Source organism: Heterocephalus glaber, unplaced genomic scaffold (genome assembly GCF_053883595.1).
Source record: "Heterocephalus glaber isolate CG9 unplaced genomic scaffold, H.glaber_assembly_v1.0 deba00001572, whole genome shotgun sequence".
Classification (NCBI taxonomy): domain Eukaryota; kingdom Metazoa; phylum Chordata; class Mammalia; order Rodentia; family Bathyergidae; genus Heterocephalus; species Heterocephalus glaber.
The window spans coordinates 12,685,887-12,710,658 of NW_028258357.1; the positions used below are offsets into that span (position 1 = coordinate 12,685,887).

Consider the following 24,772-nt stretch of genomic DNA (forward strand, 5'->3'; position numbering starts at 1 on the left):
GACAGTAGATCAATAGAATGTGGGCTCATGTTGCAGGTTGTGTTTGTCTTTGGTACTGGGGATTGAACTCAGGACCTTGCATTTTCAAGGCAGGCAGCAGAACCACTGAGCTAAATCCCCAGCCCTGCAGGTTGTAAGATATGAGCTATGATCAAAAATGACAAAGAATATTTATATTTTTAAAAATCTATTAAAGTAAAAGATACCCTGCCATTAATTCCTCTCAAAATACTCCACTTCAAACACACCTAAGCCATCATTCTTGCCACTTTCTCAAGCAGTTCTGGAAGTCCTATTTTGTGCCTTTAATTGGCTATTGTGGCCAACTTGGTCTTCTGAATTGATTCAAAATGTTCACCTTTCGTGGTCATTTTGACTTTGGGGAAGAGGCAGAAGTTGCTTGGTGCCAGATTTGGTGAATAAGATGGATGAGGACACACTGTAATGTTTTTACGAGCCCATGTTTTGGTTGGATGGCATTGAGCAGCAGCATTTCTGTATTTTATATCACACATCCTAAAGACACTCACCAGAGAAGACTTTCAGATCCACTGCAGAAAGTGGCAAGAATGATGGGATAAGTGTGCTCAAAGCATGCACAGGGCGGGGGGTATTTTGAAGGGAATGAATTTTGGAAATGTGACTTCTACCATAATATTTTTAAAAATTTAAGCACACATCATATTTTACAATCAGCACTTGGGAGCAATAATATCCACCCTCAAATCTCAGTGGCTTATGATCACAAAGTTTCATTTATCACTCATGTTGTAACCCAGCTAATTGCCAAAGTCATCCTGAGCCTCAGGCTACCAGAGAAGGAACCATCTGGAAAGTTGTTAATCCACATGGAAGAAGGACAAGAGAGAGTGCTAGGATTGCAACATAAATCACTTTATTCAACCTTTTAGTTTCCCAATGAGCTAGGTAGTAATTCCCCATTTTATAGATGAGGAAACAAGTTTGGAGCAGTTCAAGAACACGTTCAAAGTCACCACCCAGGGAGTGGCAAAGAGGGGACTCAATTCTAGATCTGCCTGAGTGTGGCAGCAGACTCCATGTTCCCATGTAGTTCCCTCCCCTAAGTGTGGCCTGGACCTAGCAACTTCCTTGCAATGTGTGACGCACGCAGAGGGGATGGAATATTGTTCCTGGGCTTCAGTTCCAAGCCATAGTAGCAGCTCTGTTTGCTGCTGGCTTTGATGAAAGAAGTTGCTCTGGTGGGTACACATCTGTGTCAGGGAACTGAGGGGAATCTCTGTCCACAGACTAAAGAAACTGGTTAGAGAAAGAGACCCTACTCTCTTCAACACCTCCCGAGAGAGTCTGAAGTACATGACCCATCCAAACCTCGCAAGATTCTCGGTACATGGAAACCATGAAATAACAAATGTGTGTTGTTTTAAATCACAAGGTTTGTGGAAATCTGCTGTGCAGCCATGGGTGATTCGTGGACTACAGAGCCATGCTTTCCTCTGCATGAGTTAACCTCTTTCACGCAGTGTACCACCCACTTTTCTCCATCCTGCATTCCCAGTTTTGTTTGGGGACATTCTATACATATAGTCTCCCAAGCCAGAAACTTGCAAGTCATCCTAGATACCTAGATATGTCCACTCCTTCATTCTTGGAGACAAAAAGACCCCAAATCTTACGGGAACTAAATATTATACAACTGAGTCTCCATTGTCTCCTCTCCTTCCAATCCACTGTTGTCTCCTCGCTTGGCCTTGAGGACATTTCCCATGAATTCTACACCACTTGATCCGTGGTATCCTGGAGAGAATCATATCCACTTGGTGTTTGAGTATAATTCTAAGTCCCAGTTTGGCCAAGGGACAGGAGGGCTTATGGGATATTAGAAAATAGACAAGAAAAACAAAAGCAAGCCAGGAAGCTATTCATTCAGAAACTAATTTCTGATGCCCCTAATTATTCCATCCAAAGAAAACTGAGGCTTTCTACAGAGGAGACTGATGGAAATACTGATCCTTTATAATGAAATCAACAAGCACAGTTTCAGTGAGACATCTGAAGTTTGGTCTTTGGTTTGCTCCTAACAAGTTTTTAGAAATGTTGTCTGATGATGAATCTAGGACCACAAAGGAAACGATGGAGAAAAAAACAAAACATGGGCTCTCGTTGCATATGTGGTGTGTGTGTGTGTGTGTGTGTGTGTGTACATACATTGTCCTTTGAAACTTAGGAAACCTAACCAACAGGTAACTCTTGGGGACAGGATAACTAACTCGTGTTTCTGTTGCTTTCTGTCATCGAACTGGTTTCCTTCCCACTCTGACCCTCTCATCTGCTTTTAGTTTGCATTTCTTCACTTGGAGGCAAATCCAAACTTTCCTGCCCACTCTCAATCATAATTTTCATTCACTTCTTCTAGTCTCTCTCTCCCTTTGCATCACTTTTGGGGAATAAAAAAGCTTTCCTCACTCTTTCCCCTGTCATTTCAAAAGAGAGTCCATACTTCAGTTAACCAGCTCCACCTTTCAGAAAAGCCTCTTGTATTGCTATCTTGTGGCTGCTGTGGCTCATAAACAATAGAAATGCGTTGCTTGCCTCATAGTTCTGGGGGCTAAGAGTTCTGCAGGGCCAGGCTCCTCTGCAACCTGCTCATCTCCTGCAGCTCCCACTGGTGGCTCAGTGCTCAGCATTCCTTGGCTTGCAGCTCCCCCCTTAGCCTCTGCTTCTGCCATCAAAGCAGAGTCCTTCTGTGTGTCTGTCTTCACATGACATTCTCCTCTGTTTATGTGTCTGTGTCCAAGTTTCCCTCTTACAAGGATAACAATCATGTTGGAATAGGGATGATCCAAATGACCTCATTTTTACTTGATTACATCTGCAAAGAGCCCATTTTCTTTCTTTTCTTTTTTTCTTTTTTTCTTTTTTTTGGTACCAGAGATTGAACTCAGGACCTGTGAGGCAGGCACTGGAACCACTGAGCTAAATACCTGGCCTGAGCCTATTTTCAAATAAGGTGACCTTCACCAGTACCAGGGAGAAGAATTTCAACTTATATGGCCAGTCCTTATTTCCATCTCTGCGTTAAATGAAAAACAAATCAGTAGAGCCACCTTGGGGGGCTGAATTAAGAAGAGAAGCCCATGCAGATCAAGAAAGCATGCTCAAGATCGTCGGTCAAGAAATTCTGAGAGTAATCTAGAAGGAGAAGAGTCCAGGATTTGGGTGAGTGTCTTCCTCACCCACAGGCACTGCACCCTTTCAGGAAGGTCACAGCAGGAGGAGGGGCTGCACAGGAAGTGAGACATGGTCCTGAGAGGGCTGCATCAGTGTTACTAAGAGCTTCTTAACAATGGAGGATCTAGCCCCCATCCCAGACCAACCAAATCTGAATCTTTGGGAGTGAGGGGTGAGTGTTTTACAAGCTCTCGCATGATCCTTGCACATGCTCTACAGTGTGGGTTCCAGGACAGAGTCCGCCTTGCCTCTTTGAAGGTCTGAGGGTGGTACTGGCTCCAGCAGCATCCCTAACAGAAGGTATTCAGGTGCCACTACCCACTCAAGTCACTGTCTTTAAAAGTAACCCAATTCATCAGGAAAAGCAGAGGCAACACTGCATTTCCTTTGTTGTAAAAATCTGCTTCTCTGTAGTTCCCACCTCATGATTTTAATCTTATACTTTGATCTCCAAAAGAAATCTGTTTTTTTTTCCATGAGCAGCATTTTAAGGTAGTCTTAGTCACTTTCCTCATCACTGGGACAAAATAACTGACACTCTAGATTAAAGGAGAGATTTATTTTGGCTCATGGTTTTTAGAGGATGTAGTCCATATTCAGCTGACTGCAAGGCAGGAAGGGCATGATGGAAAAGGGTCTGGTGAAGGAAAGCTGCTCCCATCATGATGGTCAGAAGCAGAGTGAAGGGAGGGTCGGGGAAGGCGCTGTACTCTTCAGGTGACTCCCTCTGTGATCTCCCTCTTCCATGCAGCCCCCACCTCCTGACAGTACATTCAGCTCTGAATTCATGAATGAATGAATCCACTGATGAGTATGTGCTCCATGATCCAATCACCTTCCAAAAGCCCCACTCTGAATGCATGAGCCTTTTGGGGGGACATTCGAGATCTAAACTGTAACAAAGGTATTCCAAAACAGCTGCCATGTCCTTAATTTTTCCTGCAAAGTCTACCTTCTAGAATTATGCTTTTTAATGTAGGTAAGGGAGGTATGACTTACAGGGTATATTAGAATTGAGAGGGAGCTAGTAGGGTTTGAAGGGATCTCCAAAAATTTCATGTTGTTATCTTAGTTCCTCATGTAGGAGTAGAGTCAGGAAGTATTTGGATCATGTGGAAGGACCCTCATGAATATGAGTAAATTAGCACTTTTCTCATAGAAATGGATTAGCTCTCTCCAGATATTGGTCCCTTGTTCTTTCACCTGAAGGACCTATTTCCTTTCTGCTTTTTGTATATGGGCTTTACCTGAAGTCAAGAACATGCCAGTGCTATGCTCTTGGACTTCCCAGCCTCTAGAACCATGAGCCAATAGACCTCTTTTCTTTATTAATTACCAGTCTTGGGTATTCCATTATAACAACAAAAAATAAACTAAGACAGGGCCATTGTTTAGATCTGTGATTGGCAAAGACATTTTATTTGAAACCTCAAATGATATTACATGAGAACATGAGAAGTGTCTTTTTCTTCTTCTTAAATGCTTATCCAAAGGAACCATAGGTTAGAAGTGACTTCATAGTTCAGTAACAGCAGGAGTAAAAATCCATCACTTTCCCCCCCAGATCTCTGCTTACAGAGAGAAAACAATCCAAGATTTACTCAACCGCAAGCTGATACCAAAGAGCTAGGCCAGAGGGAGGGAGAGGCCTGACTTCAAGGAGTCTCAATAAATCCCATCCAGCCACTCACCCCAGAAACCAAGTGGAAAAAGTGAGGGTGAAAGGCAGGAAAGCAATCTATTCAGTATAGCTCTACTGGGAAGACAAGGGGAATAAGGCATTCTCACCCTCGTCTTTGGTGGGCCAACAAGGACTCTAAATCAAATAGGAAAGGGGGGCAAAAAGTATGCACAATTAAACAATCTTGGTCAAAGTGTGGTCTGGTTGGTAATTATCCCAGGATGGGTCAGGTGGGGCCTTGTTAAGGTAAGAAATTCACTGCTACCTAAAGGGTAGTTTCAACTCTTGTCACAAGATATTTATCCATCAGATTTCTTGTTCTTGGAAATCAAGGTGACTGCAGCAGAGAATGACCCAGAAAGAACAAGTCAGAAAGAAGGTAGAGTTAGTCTGAAAAGGCCAAGGCTTTTAATCTTGCATTAAGTTACCCTTTGGGTATTAGTGCAGGCCCATGTAAAGAGTCAGTCATTTTCAGCAAAAGAAGCTTCTAAGTCCTTTTTGCATTACCTACAAAAACAAAAGAATATTGGAAGGGAAATTATGGAAGATTTTGAAATTGGCAAAAGACATTACTGGATATTCATTCAATAGAGTCATACAGGAGACATCAAATTCAAAACAGGTATGTGCCTTTGTCTTTGACTAGGCTATTTACACCTCTTCAAATAGATAGGCCTTAACTTGTAGAAAATGCACAATAATGCAAATAGTACTTGTTCATAGAAATGCAAGTTGTATCTAGTGGAATGCAATTAGTTATCATGCTCTAATAGTCTTCCATCTATTCATAAAATCATTTCTACTTTACTTATCTATCAATATATGTGTGATCATTTGAGTTCTCCTTTGAACAGATTGTAACATCTTCCTGAGTCCCTTATTAATCACTAAGCTAAATAAAATTTTTGACAGATTCACTTTTTATTTGGGTGAGAGTAACAATTTCTCTTATTTTGGAAATCGTGTAATTTCTTTATAATTCACCAATCTCTCCATCCATCTTTGGCTTTTTTCATCTGTATTTCCTTTCTATTGCCCAAATTTTGTAGCTATTTAGGCATCTAAAATTTCAATGCTGTTATCAGCATAACTTGGAAACCAGGCTACATGAGCTCAGAATCTTAGACAAATTCCTTGATCACTTTGTTCCTTAGTTTTCTCATATTTAAATTGAGGGTACCTCCCTGGATTTTGTAATGACCAAAATGAATTACACAAATAAAGCATTTAGAAAAGTATGTGCAACACAGAAAAAAGACTGCTGGTTTATACCCATCAAGTAGCAAGGGCAGAGATAACTCCTTTCTCACCCTGGGGCCTGCTGCTTCTTGCAAGTCCTGAGACCACATCCAGCTCCTATGTTGCTTCTGAGAATGAAAATCAATTTCCAATTTAGGACTCTTTGGGTACCACTATTTTCTAATTTTCTCCTCTGTTAGGATATTACTATCAATGAAGATTTATACAGCAATTTTCATCTGAGGCAGCTCAATTTTTTTAAACAGAATGAATATATCAAAACATCACTCACCCATCCTGATAGCCCTTTAGATGGATCAGATGCATTTCCTGCATTCACTTATTCTGAACATTGCATTATAGCAGCCTTCAGAAGCCTCTGCTAAAGCTAGGAAGACTCATAAGGTGACCCAGTAAAACTGGAAAGACCATGCTCTCTTTTAGGTAAAAGAGTTAGGAAACCCAGAGGAACACTTGACTTTGGAGAATAAAGAGCATTTGTTTTAGCTACCCCAGCCCATCCTTTGTCCACAAAACTCCTTCAGAACTCAGCTGTTCAATTCAAACTTCCAACAGGGGTTATCCTTAGAATGACATTACAAGCTCCTGGTCCCAATTTTCAGTCAGGATGGATTAAACTTTGTTGCTAACAAATGCTCCTCCCCAAAAATCTCAGTGCTTTGAAATAATTACAGGTGTATTTCTAGCTCAAGCCACAAGTCCAATATGTGCTGGCAGTGACCTCTGCTCCATAGAATCACCATCTCAGACTCAAGCTGATATCTCTAGATTGGCAGCAAAACAAACAGAATGTGGGAAATTGTAATGCACTGCTTAAATGCTTTGCCCCCAAGTGACCAACCTCACCAATTATAGTAATCCAGTCCAATCACTGAGACACAGTACCTGACAGCTACAACTTAAAGGAGGAGAGGTTTATTTTGGTTCACAGTTTCAGTGGATGTAGTCAATGGTCAGCCAGCTCTGAGGCAGAAACAGCAAGTCAGAATAGCATGGCAGAGGAAAGCTGTTTACTATTTGGTAGCCAAGAAGCAGAGAAAGAAGGGAGGAGCCATGAACAAAAATATACCCTTCCAAGTCATGCCTCCAGTTACCAGCCCCTTCCAGCCAGACCCCATTTCTGAATATGAGACTTTGGGGGGACATTTTATATCTAAGTATAATATTCTTCTGGCCCCCAAAAGGCTCATCTCATTATGTAAAGTGCATTTAGTCCATCTCTAAGAATCCAAAGTCTTAACAGTTCCCGCATTTCTGAAAAGCCCAAGACCAAAGTCTCCTGTAAGACTGAAAGCAAACTCTTAGCTGGAGTTTCTGTAAAAATCAATAAGAAAATTATGTACTTCTCTGCATACAATGGCGCATGGTAAATATTCCCTTAGGAAGAACATGGGGATAGACAGAAATTGAACCAAAGCAAGATTGAAACCCAGCGGGACAAACAGTAAATTTTGTAGCTCTATGTCCAGCACCCAGGGCAGAATGTAGCAAGTGTAAACTCCAAAGTGTTTGGGCAGCTGGTGGCAGCCTTCATGACCTCTCACTTGAGGTGACTCTATTCACTGCTTGTGGCTCTCTTCTGCAGACATTTTTCATTCCTCACATCTCCAACTTCCTGAGATCTTTAGTGCATTTTTGGCTTCACTCTCACAGCTTCATGCACTGCCCTCTGAGAAGCACACTGCCTGGCCTCTCAGGCCTTCTTTTAAATCTCGATGGAAACCTCCATGACTCCAAAACTCTTGCATCTCCAGTCGAATAAAACCAGCACCATGTGGACGATGCCAAGGTCTGCTGCCAGAGCAAGCAGTAGCCAACCCCCCTTGTATCATGGATACAGAGCCCTCTGAGTCCCTGCATGGCTGAGCACTGTGAAATGAATCTGAATATGCAACTTTTGGGGGATATTTTAGATCTAGACCGTAACATTTCTGATCACCTTTTATTAACCAGAACATGTATCATAGCCATACTTAAAATGTAGGGGAACCATCCCTCCCTTTAGTAAAGGGTTGCTGAATATCAGATATGCAGGAACATAATAACATTTACCACACCAATTATGATTCCCAAACTTTGACTGCTTTACCACCTTTATTCTGATATATTAGCTTCACCATAAGCATTTGGAACATGATGGAATTCAATTTCAAGTTCCAAGTTGGCCCTTCTTCTAACTTGGCAACATTGCTAATAGAATCTGAAATCTGTGGGTAGAAACTAAGCTTCTCAACAGTACAAATGTATTCCCTCAGATTTATGGCTTTCTCTAAACTGAGGCCTTTGGTGTTGTCAAAAGTAAGCTTGTTTTTCCTCCCAAGTTTTCTCCCTCTCCCAGCCCCCACCTGGGTCTAATTATAAAACACATCCACATGTATAAAATGCTCATTATGTAAATGTATCAGGGCCCATATCCATCAACAGATAATTAAGAAGACTGTATACATATTTATGAGGTAGCTTAATATTGCCTTAATGAGGAGGTTTACTAGAAATACCAAATCAAGAGGCAAGAAGAAAAATGATCACAACAAAGATGAGCCCAAGTTTCCAGCAGTTCTTGGTAGTTCTGAGCTGTCAGGACATTCAACAACCTGTCAGAATTCAGATTTCCTCTTAGCTTACAGTAAATGGTAAGAAGAAGCTGGGGAAGAAAGGAGATAATGTCATTCAAGACTTCTTTGAAAGCGAGGTTATGCTTTTTTTTTCTTTTTTTAAGCAGAATACTTTCAAGGAGCCAACATTTCTTGTTTCTACCTCCTGTAAAAGTAAGGTCACTGCAAGATATGATAAAAAGCCTGATATGGCAGTCTCCAGCTGATGCCAAAAACATTGAGAGGGGAAGGAGATAAACGGTGCCTCTGTGCAAACTAGAAAAAGGTGCTTCCTAGGAGAGGAAAAAAATGTGTACCTCCCTCTAGCAGGCAAAGCCCTACACATACTTGGCTTGGTGAGTAGGTGATTCGTACCGAGACCAGAATGCTCTTTGCCCCAGGTAAATGAAGACAAATGAATGTCACATGGCTAGAGTAGTCTTGACTTCCCCTGCCAATCAGGCATCTTGGAACAGTGCACAGTGGCAGCCCTTTTAAGAAAACCCTAGACTTCTCACTTGGAGCTGGCCTTCAAACTTCTTTTTGGCCATTCTGTTAAATCTCTTTCTCTCTCTCTCTCTCTCTCTCTCTCTCTCTCTCTCTCTCTCTCTCTCTCTCGTACATGGTGCTACTAAATTACAAAGAAAACTGGGAAGTCTAGGCTTGCTGAAGAAAGACAATGACATTGGATTTGTTCATCACATAGTTTTGTCTCTGTCAGTCTACTCATCTGTGCACCAAATATCCATTTACTCTCACCCCAAATCAGACAACCCAAAGGTCATCCAGGTGCTCTAACCAGCTCAAAGTCTAGGATCTCGGTGATGCTGTACAGTCCTCATCAGTAGGTCAAGATTGGCTCCCTGTGACCTGGCAGAGCCTTCAAACTATAAGACAAGTTACCTGCTTGCCCAGACCTGTGCACATTGGTAGGGTGAGAACAGGATATCTAAAGTTAAAACTCCCATTCAGCCAGGGAAGTAATGGAAGAAGCAGTTCTAAAATCCTAGCAATGGAGGAGTTCTTGGATTTGATAAGCTAGGGTTTATATCTAAAATGTCCCCTAAAAGTCTCCTGTGTTCCAAGGAGGGACTTTGGAAAATGATTGGATCATGGGGATGCTAAATTCCTGGGTCACCAGAGGAGCTGAGGTCAGGATGCCTTTGTTACCAAGGGTGACCAACCATTCCAGTTTTCCAGGACTGAGAGGATTAGGCAGACAGGGAACTAAAGCAGGCATGTCCTGAACAATCAGGACAAATTGGTAATCCTAGGTACCATCAATCATAGGTTACCAATGACTGTGGGGAAATTATCCATCTTTATATCTGAAAATCCTTGCTTTTGTTGCCAACATTATTCTGTGAGAGCTGCACTTTAACCTCCAAAGTTAAACTTTCTAGAAGTTCCCTAAACACCAGTCTCCCCTACCTCTCCCTCCTAGTCCTGTGACTTCCACGAATTTGAGTTGGGTCCATGTAGGATTTAATGAGTGTACACATTCAAGTCACCTTCTGCCTCTCCCACTTGGTCAGGGGGACTGTTCACCTGCCTGATAAATCACCTTTCTTTCAATAAAAGATTATCCATTCTGAGAGCAGATGAGAAGTGAACCACATGAATGGCTTCTATGGGTCAAACAGTGAGAAGCAGCTGCAAACAATCCCTTAGGGCATTAAACTAAGACCTTCAGTGGACTGATAATAGCTACCTTTTGGCCCATCTCTAACTGACATAGTGTCAGTTTCAAGCACGAAAGCCATCACAGAGCTCAGCTGCCAGAGAAGAGATTGCTGTTAAGTGTGGTCACTTACCTGTCGACTGCTGTTTGCTCCTCAGTCCCCTCCCTGACATGTTCCTGTCCTGGCTTATTACTGCACATGAATTGTCTAAAAATGCCTGCACAGAGGCAGCTCAAGGGTTGAAAGAGAAAATTGGAGCCATTCAGGAAGACAAATGTTCTTCTCTCACCCAGAGCTATGGTTCCAGGTGGTGGTAGCGGAGGCTCTCTAACCCATGAACATGATTCCTGCTGTCATCCACTCCTGGAAACCCTCTTCCCTCCTTTAATCCCCTCCGAGGGCTCAGTGGAAGTGCAGCTTCTTCCAAGAAGCTACTCAGGATTTCTCCTGGCCAAATCATCTGTCACAACTGCTAACCAGAAAGCAGTTGAAAAATAAAGAGGTTTTACATTACCCAGCCCAGACTTGAATCAAAATCTTAGGATAAAGGTTCTAAAAATACCTATTTTAACAAACACTCCAGGTACTTCTTTAAAAACATTTTAATTGAGCTATAAATTACCTATGAAACAACTCACCCATTTAAAGTGTCAATTTAATGGCTTTTCATATATTGACAGGTTTGTGCAACCATCACTACAATCAACTTTAGAATAGTGTTATCACCCTCAAAAAGAAACTCCAGTTCCTCCACACTGCCCTATCCTGGCTCTAGGCAATCATAAATTTATTTCTGGTTCTACAGATGTGTCTGTTGGGAATACTCCCTATAAATCAAACAATCTGTGGTCCTTTCCGACTGGCTTCTATTATTTAGATAATTTTTCCAGGTTCATTCATCTTGTAGTACCAAGAATTTATTTCTTTTTAATGTCCAAATAACATTCTACTGTATGAATATGCCAAGTTTTATTTTTCCATTCATTAGTGTGTGTACATTTGAGTTGTTCCCACTCTGGGTTGTTATGAATAATGCTTCTATGAATATGCAAGTTTTTGTGTGGACATATGTTTTTGTTTGTCCTGGCTATGTGCCTAGGAATATAATTGCTGGATCACATGGTAAATTTATGTCTAACTTTTTGAGCAATTACTAGATTCTTTTTCACAGTGGCCGCACCATTTTATATTCCCAACAGCAATGTATGAGGATTCCAGTTTTTCAATGTCTTCACCAATACTTATTATTACCTACCTTTTTATTTTAGCCATCTTTTTGAGTATAAAGTGGTATGTCATTGTGGCTTTGATTTGCATTTTCCTGGTAGCTAATGCAAGCACTTTTATACTCACTGAAGTTTGAGAGCTGCCCTATAGTATAGTAATGGAGTTACCTGTCTTAGGACTCCTGTTAGATAATCAGTCCCCAGAAGCCTGGGAGTATAGCACATGGCTGCCTGGATCCCCTCAGTCATTTTCCAGGGCATCGTGTGTGGCCCATGCTTAAGAGCTACTGCCTAGTGAAGACCCACTCTGTGTAGGCAGTTTACATGAACTAACTCATTGAATCACCCTAACCCAACTAGGTAGAGATAATTGTTAACACCATTTTGAAGGGGAAGAAAGTGAAACACAGAAAGTTAAATAACTTGCCCATTGTCACTCAGAAAGCAAGTGATGAAGCCTATATTTGAGCTCAGGTTGCATGGTGCCAGACTGGGCTTGTTCCTGCAAATACACCTAGTGATTATGTGAGTGAATTCAAAAGCCCATATAAAGGGGGGTCCAGTAGGCTACAAACACAGAAATCACTCTGCCAGCTCTTGGAGTGAACAGCCATCTTTCAGGAAGAACAGAGGAGGGAATCTGAGCTGTCTGTTCCTATGAATGACATCTGGATACCTAACAAAATCCCAATTCCTGATGTAGGACATAGATATTTCAGGTCTTGGATTTTTTTTTTTAATTCCAAAGATGTAACTACTGAGCTTCCAAGCCCATCAAGAATTATTTATAGGCCAGCACAGTAGTGCATATGTGTAATCCCAGCACTGAGGAAGGTTGAGGGAGGAAAGAAAGGAAGAGAAGAAAGAAGAGGAGAAGAGAAGAAAAGGGAAAGGAAGGAAAGGGAAAGGAAAAGAGAAAAGATGAGAAGAGAGAAGAGGAGAGAAGAGAAGAGGGCCCACAGAGAAATAGAAGATGACTATGCATGAGCAGAAAAGAAGGAAAAAATACAATAGCAGGCAGTAATAGCATAGGCACAAGTTTAACAATATTAATAGTTATTATTTGTAATAAATTTACTGACAGGATCGCTAAGTTGCTAACCCTAAACTATACTTTCATTCATGTTCTCTCACGTACATTATTGAGCAACACAATAATCCTAAGAGGTGGGTATTACTCATGCAAACGTCTTAGAGGTGAGGACACTGAAGATCAGAGGAGTTAAATAACTTACCCAAGATTCCCCCAGTTAGTAAGTAGAACACTGGGATTTAGAGCCTGCAGTCTGACTCCAAAATCCAAGTTCTTAACTATAACCATAATACAGAATATTTTACTTCTCCAAGGACTATCTATGGGTAAAGATGAGGTGTGGAAATGACTTTGGATCATCTGTGTCTCAATGAAGCCACAACAGATCTTTGAAATCACAATTACATAGACTGGGCATGTTTTCCATTATCCTGTCTATATATTCATGTACACTTACATGTATGTATTCAAGAAATGTGTTTTTATTGAGTCCTGCTCTTTGTATACACACTTGCATTTAATATTTCCAACAGCCTTGAGAGTTTGGGGGAATACATTAGGAATAAATCTTGCTCTGCCTGTGATATATTGCTTCCAAAAATTGTTGCAATGGAATCTTAACCTCTTACTTCTTTTGTAATAAGACTTTATTGATCTTCCTGTTATGAGGTGGAGTCTATGTATCCTCACCTTGACCCTGGACTGGTTGTGATTTGCTTTGACCAGTGGAATACAACAAAATACCAAATAGATACATAAAGGATTGATAGGTAGATAGGTAATCTATATGTATCTATAGATCACTACTGAGAGAGAGAGAGAGAGAGAGAGAGAGAGAGAGAGAGAGAGATTTAAGTAATTGGCTCATGCTATTATGGAATCTGATAAGTCCAAAATCTTCAGGGTGGCCATCAAACTGGAGACCACAAAGAGCAAACATTATAGTACAGTTCCAAAGACTCTACTGAAGAATTCCTGCTTGTTTGGTGAAGGTCGGACTTTTATTTTATTCAAGACTTTCAGTGATTGGACAAAGTTCACCCATCCACATTATGGAAAGCAACTAGCTTTGCTCAAAGTTCAACAATTTAAATGTCACTTCCATCCAAAAACACCCTCATAGAACATCAGAATAACATGTGACAGAGTGTCTGGGCAACAGAGTCCAGCCCAGTTGACACAAACTATTAACCACCACACAGCTGTCCGCAACTTCCAGCATAATGAGCTTGAGAGACTTTTGTGACACCACGTGGACCAGAAGAACCACCCTTGCTGAGCTATGCCCAATTTCCTAGCTCACAAACTCATGAGAAATAATAAATTATTGGTTTTAAGCCACTATATTTTAGGCTTTTTGGCATACAGCAATAGAAAACTGAAAACTTCTCTGATGAATGTTAAAATTTAGTGATTTTAACAAAAGAATGAATAAACATATAGGTGTGTGATTACATACCTGACACTAGGAATAAAACTGCTCCTTCATTATATTCATTAAACACATACGTACTAAGTGAAACTTCCATGGTAATGTCACACAAGGTTGTGCTTCCTTTTCTAGGCTGATCCACCTGTTCAGGATGTCGGCTTCTCTGTCTGTGAAATGGGCATGATGGCCTGCATCTTCTCTGCCTCTAGGGCTCTTGTGAAGATGCAGTAGAAAGAGAAGCAAAAGTGTTACGATTGCTGAAAAGTCCTGCAAGCTGCCTCCTAACCAAATAAAAATCCCCTTGAGCCCAAAACGCAAAATTGCTTTACAACATATTTCTGAAATGGAAACATCTGGTCAAGGAAACTTAAAGGAAACCGCAACCTTTCTGACCGAAGCAATTTTGTCTAATCGCTGGCCTCCAGAGCTCCTCCTTCAGCTGCAGTCCGCCCCACTGCTGAGAGCTCCACTGTGAAACATGTCAGCTTTTTTTTTTTTTTCTTTCGACATCTGCTTTTTCTATTTTTATTTTAACCAGGAGAGAAAGGGAAAACCTTGTTGGGTATTCCAGTTAAAAGTATAGAAATCTCTCCATGCATTTATTCACCAGGGTGTCTTTTAATTGTAGTTACAGAGCAAACTGGGGTGAACGAGGATTGTACAGAAATTGTAGAAGCAACCTCAGCAAAGCTACAATTAGTCTACAGATGGATAAGATTCCCACTGGGTTATGAGATAGGGAATCCAGCAGCCAAATCCAAACATGTCCAGTCTGTTTAGAAACACCTTAGTGATTCCCTGAGATTCTCTGTATGAAGACTGGCATCTGCCTGAGCTGGATCTTGCTTACCCCCTCAGCCCTGCCCCTCACCACCCACCTCCGTGGGCTTCACGCTTCGCGTCGACGCAATTGTCTTGTCTCCGAACTTCACAGAAGTTTATCCTTCTGGTACAACACCTCCCCTTCCATGGTCACCTAGGCAACTCTTTTGGTGTTGTTATGGTTTGTGTCTAGACATCCCCCCAAAGCCTCATGTGGACATACGGCTTTTTCAGAGGTGGCTGAATTTAGAGTGTGTGATGCTGGGATGAAGGGCATGTGATTACTAAGCCACTACAGGCTGGATAAGATAAAAGGGGCAGAAAGACACTGTTAAGATTCCCTTGTTGCTTTGCTACCTTCAGTCCACCATGAACTGTTTCTCCTCTGCCATGTACCACCCTGCCTTGGAGCCAGTCGTTCATGGACTGAAGCCTCTACAAACTGTGAGCTAAATAAACCTTTCCCCTTTTAACTTTGGGTGTCGGGTATTTTGTCTCAGCAATGAGAAACTTCTTGGTACCAAAATCCATATCAATCAGAATTTACCAGAGAAACAGATATAACACAAGATATATAAATACATATGAATTTACAAGATTGGCTTACAATGGCCACTCACAGAGTCGGATGAGGAAGAGTACAGAGGGTCTGTTTGCATGCTGGAAACCTGAGGATTTAGTCGAAGGTCTGGAGCTCACTGCAGTGTCCCATGTAAGTCTGTATCAGGAGGCCAATGAGACTACACTGGAAGGCTGAAGAGTCTATGTCACCAGAAAGCTGAAAGATCTGGGCCAGAAGCTGAAGAGTCTGCGCTGGAAGCCAGGAGATGATGTCCAAGGTGAAGGCGAAGACTAGAGCTCCTGCGAAGGAACAGAAGCAGACCCATCCTTTCTCATTTCCTCTTTATGCCCCCCCACCAGGCCACGAGCCGCCCTAGGTGGGTCCTCCACACCCTACGTGTGGAATTGCTGAGCCGATTTAGTTAAACTTCTCCTATCCAAACTTCTCAAGTGGACACAATCAACTATCACAGGTGTCTTTTGTTTTTGACTCACCAGCACCCAGGGTTTGTCACCACCTTAGGGTGATGTCAGATTACAATTTCCAAATTGTTAAAGGCATGGCTCTCGTACCAATGCACCATGAGCCTATGTTGAAAACCCATTTAACTTATGAATGAGGGATCCAGTAGGCTGATAACACTGGATCAGAGGAACCTGCAAGGAACTTAGTATGTACAATCAATGAAAGGAAGAACATTGACCTAAGATGGTGACTTGGATACATAACTGAAGACAGTCTTATAAGCATTCAATCATAACCCTTGGGGACCATTGTCTCTGGTGGACAGAAATCATCATTCACATCTCTACCAGACAAGAGTCATTTGCAACTTCTCAATTTCCTACAAATTAAGGTCTGCCTTGTTGGGCTGTAGACCCTAACTAGCTGTGACAGTAAGCTAAGAGTATCAGATTAGCCGGGTATGGTGGCCCTCGCCTGTAATCCCAACCCTTGGGAGGCCGAGACAGGAGGATTATCATGAGTTTGAGGCCAGCCTGGGCCACATAATGAGTTCGAGTTCAGCCTGAACTATATATGAGACCCTGTCGAGAGAAAGAGAGAGAGTGAGATAGTCAGATGACCCTTGGGCTGTCTATAAGACAGCATCTTAGGACTGTGTTGAAGGACTCAGAGTCAACTCTCTGGGTAACTTTTTTAACCAGTTACGTTAATACCTTGGCAGAACTTCTGAGTTAACGGAAAGCACCTAGGGACAAGGATTGTGTTTCGTTCCCTCTTGCAGCTCCTGCCCCTACTTTGGTGTCTGGTTTTTGGTAGATGTTCATGGAATTATTGTTGAATGAATTCAGAGAAAGCTTCAGCTTTCTCTTCCAGCACCAAATTACCTCCTCCAATGGGCTGATCAGTTTCCCACAGATCCAGGTCAGGAAAGATGAAAAATCAGGGCAGCGATCCCAGCCCAGGTCTCCCTCCCTGGGTGTCCCTATAGTGACCCCAGGTCTGCACCCACTTCCGCTGCACAAGCCTGGAGAATAACCTGATGATCAGGCACGGAGGGCAACAAGAGAGAAGCATGTCTCCTGAGCTGGATCCAGACAAGAATCAGATCCTCCCATTGTAGGTGCCTGCCTGTCCCCAGACCCAGCACATGGACTGGAACCCAGCCCTCTCTGGCTGGCTGCTGTTGGGAGCCCAAGGGCTCACTCTATCCCTGGATTCCCTCCCCAGGGACAGCTCTTAGGGCTCCAGGCATGTTGCTCATGATTCTAATGGGCTTATGGGGCAGCCTGCTTCTCTCACAGATAACGAGCCTGAATAATTTACATCAAGACTAATTTGTGCACTTAAAAGCATGTGTTGCTGAGCAGGGATGAATTGTCTTATTTGCAACTTGCTTTTATTAGCACGGAGGTAGGTAAAACAGAGGGCTTGGGATCAGGACACACTCCAAACACTTTCAAACTCTGGGAGCCTGAAAAGAGATGGGGGAAAATGGAAATGGCATGGATGGGAGTGGCTATCACTTTATACGAGGTACAATGGAAATACACGGTGAATGGTTAAATGAAAAATTTATTACAGTAAAGGACAGATTGCCACTAATGCCCTGCAAAATATCCCCACCTTGATTCAAGCACATTTATCCCATCCTTCTTGCCACATTCTGAAGCAGTTCTGGAAGTTCCCTTTCATAAGTGTCTTTACAAGATGTGATAAAAATATGGTGAAGGGTGCTGCCCAGTGCCATCCAACAGGAAGGCAGTCTCATAAAAACATTGATGCTGTGTCCTCATTCTCAATATTCACTGCATCTGGTACCATGTGACTTCTGGCTCTTCCTCAAAGTCAAAATGACCATGAAAAGTAAACATTATAATCAATTCAGGACCTTGAGGCAGCCATGACAGCACAACTAATGACACTCACAAAAGAGGGCTCCAGAACTGCTCAGAAAGTGGCAAGCAGGGGTGGGCAAGCAGGAGTATTCTGAGGGGGGGTCAATGTCAGTGTGTGTTTTACTGCAATAAACTTTTAAAAATTCAAGCCTTCACCCTTTTTTTTAATCACATCTTGTATAATACTACTGCTAAGCTTGGGGATCACATAAAAATTTAGAAAAACAAAGATGTGTCTGAGTATTGATGAAACACAGAAAGGGTTTTTGACTTGGTGACAAAGTGGTGGGCTTCACCCTACTCCTACTCAGGCACTGGGTGGGCCGGGCATTGAAGGTGTAAAAGGGGGATAGCAGAGAAAGAGAAATACACCGTTAAAGCCTCCGTGTGCTCCTGGGAGGGTATGGGGCATGGGAGGCTGAGAAGCGGGTGCAATTTCCCTGCAGAGCTCCAGTTTCTTATTCCTAGGTCTCTTCTCTCCTCTAGGGCATTGCTTTTCCTCTGTGCGCTCCCTCTAATTCTACTCACCTGCCCTGCTCCAAGCCAGCCTGGGCTTCACCATTTTTCCTCGTACTGTTAATCTGAAAGCTCTGTATTTCCTCTCTCTCTCTCTCCCTCCCTCCCTCCATTCACACTTGAGCTTTTTTTCTGCAAAAAAGGAAAAAAAATAATAAAGCAGCCAAATAATTGATTATTCATCCAGGGATATTTTCAAGTACTCTTAAAATACATCAGAATGATAGGAATAAACCAAAACTATTACAGGAGGGCCTTGGAGAAATAGCACCTAAGGTTAACTCAGAAATGAAAGGTCTTGCCTCTTATTTAAGGAACTATGGGCACCACTGAAGATGTGGAAATAGTCTCTGATTCCTTCCAATGGGGAAAATAGAAAGGATAGAACAGGGTTAAAAGGAACATAAATCTACCAATTAAGATGCTTCTAAGTACATACATGGAACAAGTAACCAGTGATAAAGGGCTTGAGTTATGGGCATTTCTTGTTCTCACAAAACTATGGCCCAGAGGCTGGAGGATTCATAGCTTAACCATGTCAGGGTTTCTCTGAGACTCTTTTGGCACTTTTCCTCATTATTGCAAGATGGTTGCCAAGGCTCCATACATCATGTCTTGACAAAAGCACATTCAAAGTGCTAGGAAGAAGTGCATCTTTCACGAGAAGTAGAGGTTTCCACTTGGGCCAGCATAAAGGGAGCACAAAGCACCCTCAGCCCATATTCTGCACCTTTCGGTGGGTGCAGTGGAGCAGCACCCCAGTTATGGGATCTGTAATCTGAGCACAAGAATTGAGAAGGCAAGCCTGAGATGATCCTGTCCATTGTCCTCCAGGGAACCATGAAAGCAGTGAAGGGAAAATGCCTCCTCCCATGTTTACTTCGACCCACCCCTGCCAGGTGCCTTAATTAGTAGCAACAGTAATAAATGCTTCCGGTGAGTGACAAAGACTCAGAGTGCTGGGGAGTTACATGCCAAACACACAGCCTGCCTGGCCCAGCAGCTCAGGGCACAAAGGTTGCAAGACGAGGTCCAAGTGGCAGAAACGGCAGGCAGGAGGCAGTTGGTGCAGGCGAGCTAGCAAGATTTTTCAAGGCTGTGCTGGAAATGAGAGTTGGCGTCCACTTCCCATCACTGGAGAGGTGATGGGGGAGACAAGGGACAGGTCCACCTCGAAGGTCACCGCTGCCATCCTGGAGCCTTGGGGGAAACATGAAAGATGTGTGTCCAGCCTGTGGCTAAGAATGGTTGTGCTAATTGTTCCCCAGAGGCTGGCGCTCTCTCCCTCTCTCCGTCTCTCTGTCTCTCTCTCTCTCTCCCTCTCTCTCCCTCTCTCTCCCTCTCTCTCCGTCTCTCTGTCTCTCTGTCTCTCTCTCTCTCTCTCTCTCTCTCTCTCTCTCTCTCTCTCTCTCTCTCTCTCTCTCTCTCTTTCTCTCTGTCTGTCTCTCTCTGCAGGGAACTCTTTTTTTTTTGGTATCGGGGATCCAGCTTGGGACCTTGCGCCCAGACTCTGCCTAGTGGGATGAGAGGAGACTCAGTCCTTTAACCGCCACAGCCCTGTCTGGGTTTGTTTTTAAGTATGGATGCTCTCTGTGCTCCAGCCCCTCTTTGCCCTGGCCCCAGGCCGGGAGACAGCGGAGAGAGGAGAAGGACGCCACGTGCTGAACATGGCACATCTGTCCTGCCAACATCTGCTCCTACCATCTCCCAAGCTCTCTTCTGCCCAGTCGATGGAAGAACATCTTTGATCCTCCTTAAGTCACTCTACTGGGCATCCCTTTCTCATGGTGGTTTATCCCACGTTCAGAGGTCTGGCTCTGGGCTGGAGAGGGGCAGCCCTGTCTTAGATCTTGGTGTTAAATGGCTCCGCAACACTTCCACAGTGCACTCCCTCCCAGGGAACTCACCGGCTTGGTTCCTACTGGAGTCCTTCATCTGGAACTTTTTTCCTCATCCTTCTTCCCAGGCCTGATTCCTCCTCACCTTCCATCTCAGGTTGGGGTCAGCCTCTCAGAGAGGCCCTCTTTGACCATCCTCTATGCAGTCCTTTTCCACGGTGCATAACCACCTGCGACAAGCTGAACCTGCAAGGCCAGCTTGCTTCCTAACGATCTGTGTGGGTCAGAGGTCCGTCATCTGGGTCTTCTTATCAGGGTCCCAAAAGGTGGCCCTGAAGGTGTCAGCTGGTCCTGGCTGCCTCTGGTGTTGGTGGGATTTGTTTTTCTGTCACTGTGTCCAAGATCTCTGGTTTCCTTGTTGGCTGTGAGCAGAGGGCCACTGTCAGCTCCCAGAGGCCACTCTGGTGTCCCTGCCACATGACCCTCTCTATAGGTGGTTCACAGCAGGACTGTTTGCTCCTTCAAGGAAAGCAGGAGACTCAGCCACTACAGGTGGAGTAGATGGGAGTCTTGTATACCAGGCTCCCAAGGCGCAGCATAGTCACGGCCTACCCACATTCATGGGGAGGGGAGCATGCAGGGCAGGACACCAGGGGCCCAGCATCTTGGCAGCCAGCACCCTATGCTAACACCAGGCCTACCTGCTCTGTTGTCCCTACTCACCAGTTTTAATACACATTTATCTGTTTGGTTGCTATATGTCTCTTCTTCCCACTAGATTATGAGCTGAGAGCTGTCAGGGCCCAGGATAAAGCCTAGCAAGAAGTACACAATAAATATGTTAATATTATACATAAAATATTAGAAATATTTTCTATTAATGTATAAATACAGATGTTAGCTCCATTACAGAGAGGAAGAAATGGCTTCTGGAGAGTTAAACAGCCTCCCCAGGGTCAACCAGCTAGTTAGGGGAAGAGCATAGACTAGACTAGAATCCAGACCCAGACTCTTCAAGTTTATGAACTCTGGGAATCTATGAGAAGCTTCCCTCCTCCTCTAGTCAGTTAGGCTCCTGGACTCTTCTGAACTACCTCAAGACTATAGGCATTGTCACTACTGCAAGAGCCAGAGAGGGTAATGGCAGCTCTGGGACCTGGGGATGTCCCAATCCCACCCGAGCTCACACACCTCTTCCCATGCAAACTCTTCTATCCAACTGCCATTTGCCATCTCCACTCAGAGGTCTAGAAGGTTCCTCAGACTCCCTGTGCCTCCCCGTGCCCCCAGCCCAGCTGTCCCACAGCCTTCCTTAAGAGACAGAAATGACTCTCCAGTGGTGGGTGCCAACACTCTGTCCTCATTGTCTGGGGTCCCCTTTCCAATCTGGTCCTTTCTGGCATCCCTCCATCTAACCATCAGCTCACAGTAACCCTTAACCTTCTCCACACCCGCTCTTGCTCTCTGGTCCCCTTTCCTCCTCACACTGGCTGGAGAGGGCCTTTAGGCTTCCTATTCATCCTCTGTCCAAAGCCCATCAGCATTCTCTCTTCTTGTTTTCAGGAAAGTCTGAGTTCTGCAAGGGGATACACACTTGCATCCACTGCTCCCCTCCCTCTCTGTCCTCTCCTGTCCCTCTGGTCCTGACTCTCTCTGCTGGAAACTCACGGGTCCCCTTGTGGTTCCTGAACACAAAAGCATGCTCCCACCTCAGGGACATTCAGACTTTCCTGCCAAACATCCTGGCTCCCACTACCTGCTTCAGCTGCTGTCTCATTTCCTTCTGGTCTGTGAAAGTTGCCTCATGTGATCTCCAAGCAGCCCTTTCCCAACTTTTTTTCTTCAGCCTATCTTCTTCTCCAGAGCACTTATCACAACCCTTTTTCTAAAAAAACAAAAAAATTCATTCCTATCTGCTTATTGGCGGCATCCCTTGTACAAGTTCACCACGGCAACCATAACAAAGTACCACAAAACAGGAGCTTCAACAGCAGAAATTACTGTCTCAGTTCTGGAGGCTGAAAGCCCAAGGTCAAGATGCTGGTAGGACTGGTCCTTTCCAGGCCCCTGAGAGAAGTCTTGGCTCTGGGCCTTTGCCCTGGGCTTGTGCATGACCAGCTCCTCCTTGTGTTCTTCATACCATTCCCTGTCTATGTGTGTCTCCATGCCCAAAGGCCCCCTCTTCATGAAGACACAAGTCCTATCAGATTAGAGCCCACCCTGACGAAGCCACTTTCACTTCATTACTTCTGCAAATACTCTTTCTTGAAACAAGGTCATCTTCTGAGGTACTAGAACTAGAACTTCAACAAAAGAACTTCAGAAGGACACAATTTCAGCCTATAGCATCCCCTTGCATGAGGAATAATACACAATAAGATCAGCCCTTGCATTTCCCTTGCCTTGCCTCCATGTTCGTTTGGGGTTTTTTTCTCCCCACAAAATGTTTTGTTCCAGAAATGTAACAGTTTGTGCTGCTTGGCAGCTCCTGCCCAGTGTATTAAAATGTTTGTGACTGTTTGAACTATATGACCTTTCAGGAATGTTCTGTTAAGCTCCACTCCTCTGCTTCAAGAATGTTCTGTAACCCCTCCCACCTGCTTCAGTGAGCATGCTCACCCATCCTGCAGATCCCTATATAAGGAAGCTCTCGTTTCTGGTAGAGCACTCAGACTTCCCATACGAACTCTGCTGAGCTGGCTGTTATAATAAAGGTTTTTCTCCACCTCTTCAAGTGACCATCCAATTCTTGAGTCTTCAAATTGTAACACTGTAACACTTGGCTGTGCCTCAGGCCGTGACACTTAGCTATAATACCAAGATGTTTCACTTTGCCACAACACCCTCAGAACATAAATTTCTTTCATCTTTAACAGAGAAGACACAAATTCATCTTTACCAAATGAATCAATATGCAAATAATCATCATTTTATCATCATTATCAACTAGAAAGTTTTAACTGACATGTCTATATTTCTATAAGATACTGATGGTTGATATTCATAGTATATCCTGGAATTATTTAAAGATCTCAAGATGCCATTTGGCTAACTGGACAAGATTACACCAAGCTTAGTATAATTTTAATGCTGAGTATATTTTACTAATATAAAATTTGGTCATTTATAGGTGGGATTTATATTAATCACCAAATAGCTACAATGTCTGTTTTCACTGTAGTGTGAAAGAACTTGGACATTTAAGTAACCTACCCCAAACAGGATTTCAATAAAAACAGTCAATGCTAGATTAAGGAAAGGAAAGCAAATGTGCTGACCATGAGAGTCATTATAATTGCTCTATTCAGCACAAAATTGTACTGCAAAATTTGGACAACATGGCCCAGGGATTTAGCTCAGTGGTTCTGCCGCCTGCCTTGCAAGAGCAAGGTTTCAAGCTTGATCTCCGGTACTAAAAAAAAAAATTTGGACAACACAACAGCAGGTATATCCAGGGCAGAATGATAGCAGCTTTTCAAGAGACAGAGATGATGTCTTGTGTAAAAGAGAAATTTCTATGTGGGGCAACCTACAGGCACCACTATCCGTGGCCTCATTCTGTGTTTTACTCCAACTTCAGAAGTATGCAGGCTCTTTCTTTCTTTCTTTCTTTCTTTCTTTCTTTCTTTCTTTCTTTCTTTCTTTCTTTCTTTCTTTCTTTCTTTCTTTCTTTCTTTCTTTTTTTTTGGCACTGGGGATGGAACTTGGGTCCTTCCACTTACAGGGCAGGCGGCGGAACCACTGAGCTAAATCCCCGGCCCTGCAGGCTGTTTCTTGCAGGTAGTATCCTAAAAATCAGGCAATGACATTAAAACATAATTTAGTGCAGGTATTTTTGAGGTGTGTGGAGCAATACAAAGCCTTCCACCCAAGAATAGCACATAGAACACCAACGGAGCATGCAGATTCCTTCTCTCCAACCAGTCTCATTTCCATCCAACCGAGCTCCTAGCCAGAAGGGACTCACACAGTGCCAAGTGACTCAGATATGTGGATCAGTATCTAAACTGCTCCACTTTCTAGCTGTGTGACAAAGGACAGTTTCTCATGAATAAAGTGATGATTCTAATGCCCAATTTGTAGGCGTGCAGTGAGGATTAAATTAAATAATATAAGTGAAGTTCTTAATACAATACCTGGCGCAGCGTAGGTACTCAGTAATGTTAGCAGTTATTAGTTGTAGCATTTCTTGGGTCACAGGACTCTGTGTGTGTGTGCACATGCACACACATGTACAACTACACGACTGAGTGGTAGAGTTCACATTCCCTTGTGAAAATCAAGGTACCTGAATGATTTGGTTTTTAGATGGAATGCATAATTAATTCCTAATGCTTCCATTTTTAAGTTGGCACTCAGTTGAGAGCTAACGATGTATTTTCGTTTTAACTTTGCCTTCTTGTCACAGAGGATATGAAACATGAATGAATCCTGTTCCTTGCTGCCCCTAGTTCATGAAAAGCATCAGTTATTCGTGTGGTTCAGTCTCTTGGGTGCCCTTGGGATGTGTGGGGACATTGGCCCCCACACTATGTCACCCCCAGCTCTGTGCTATG

General features: G+C 43.3%; 1 long non-coding RNA gene across 1 annotated transcript; it reads right to left on the reverse strand.

The window, feature by feature from the left end:
• Nucleotides 1-3,042: 3,042 nt before the first annotated feature.
• Nucleotides 3,043-23,421, reverse strand: LOC110349200 (uncharacterized). Its single transcript, XR_015443635.1, has 4 exons — nt 20,940-23,421; nt 18,391-20,638; nt 15,561-15,801; nt 3,043-14,331 (listed from the first exon to the last, which is right to left on the reverse strand). It is a non-coding gene; the product is annotated as an uncharacterized LOC110349200 (long non-coding RNA).
• Between the last annotated feature and the right edge of the window lie 1,351 nt (nt 23,422-24,772).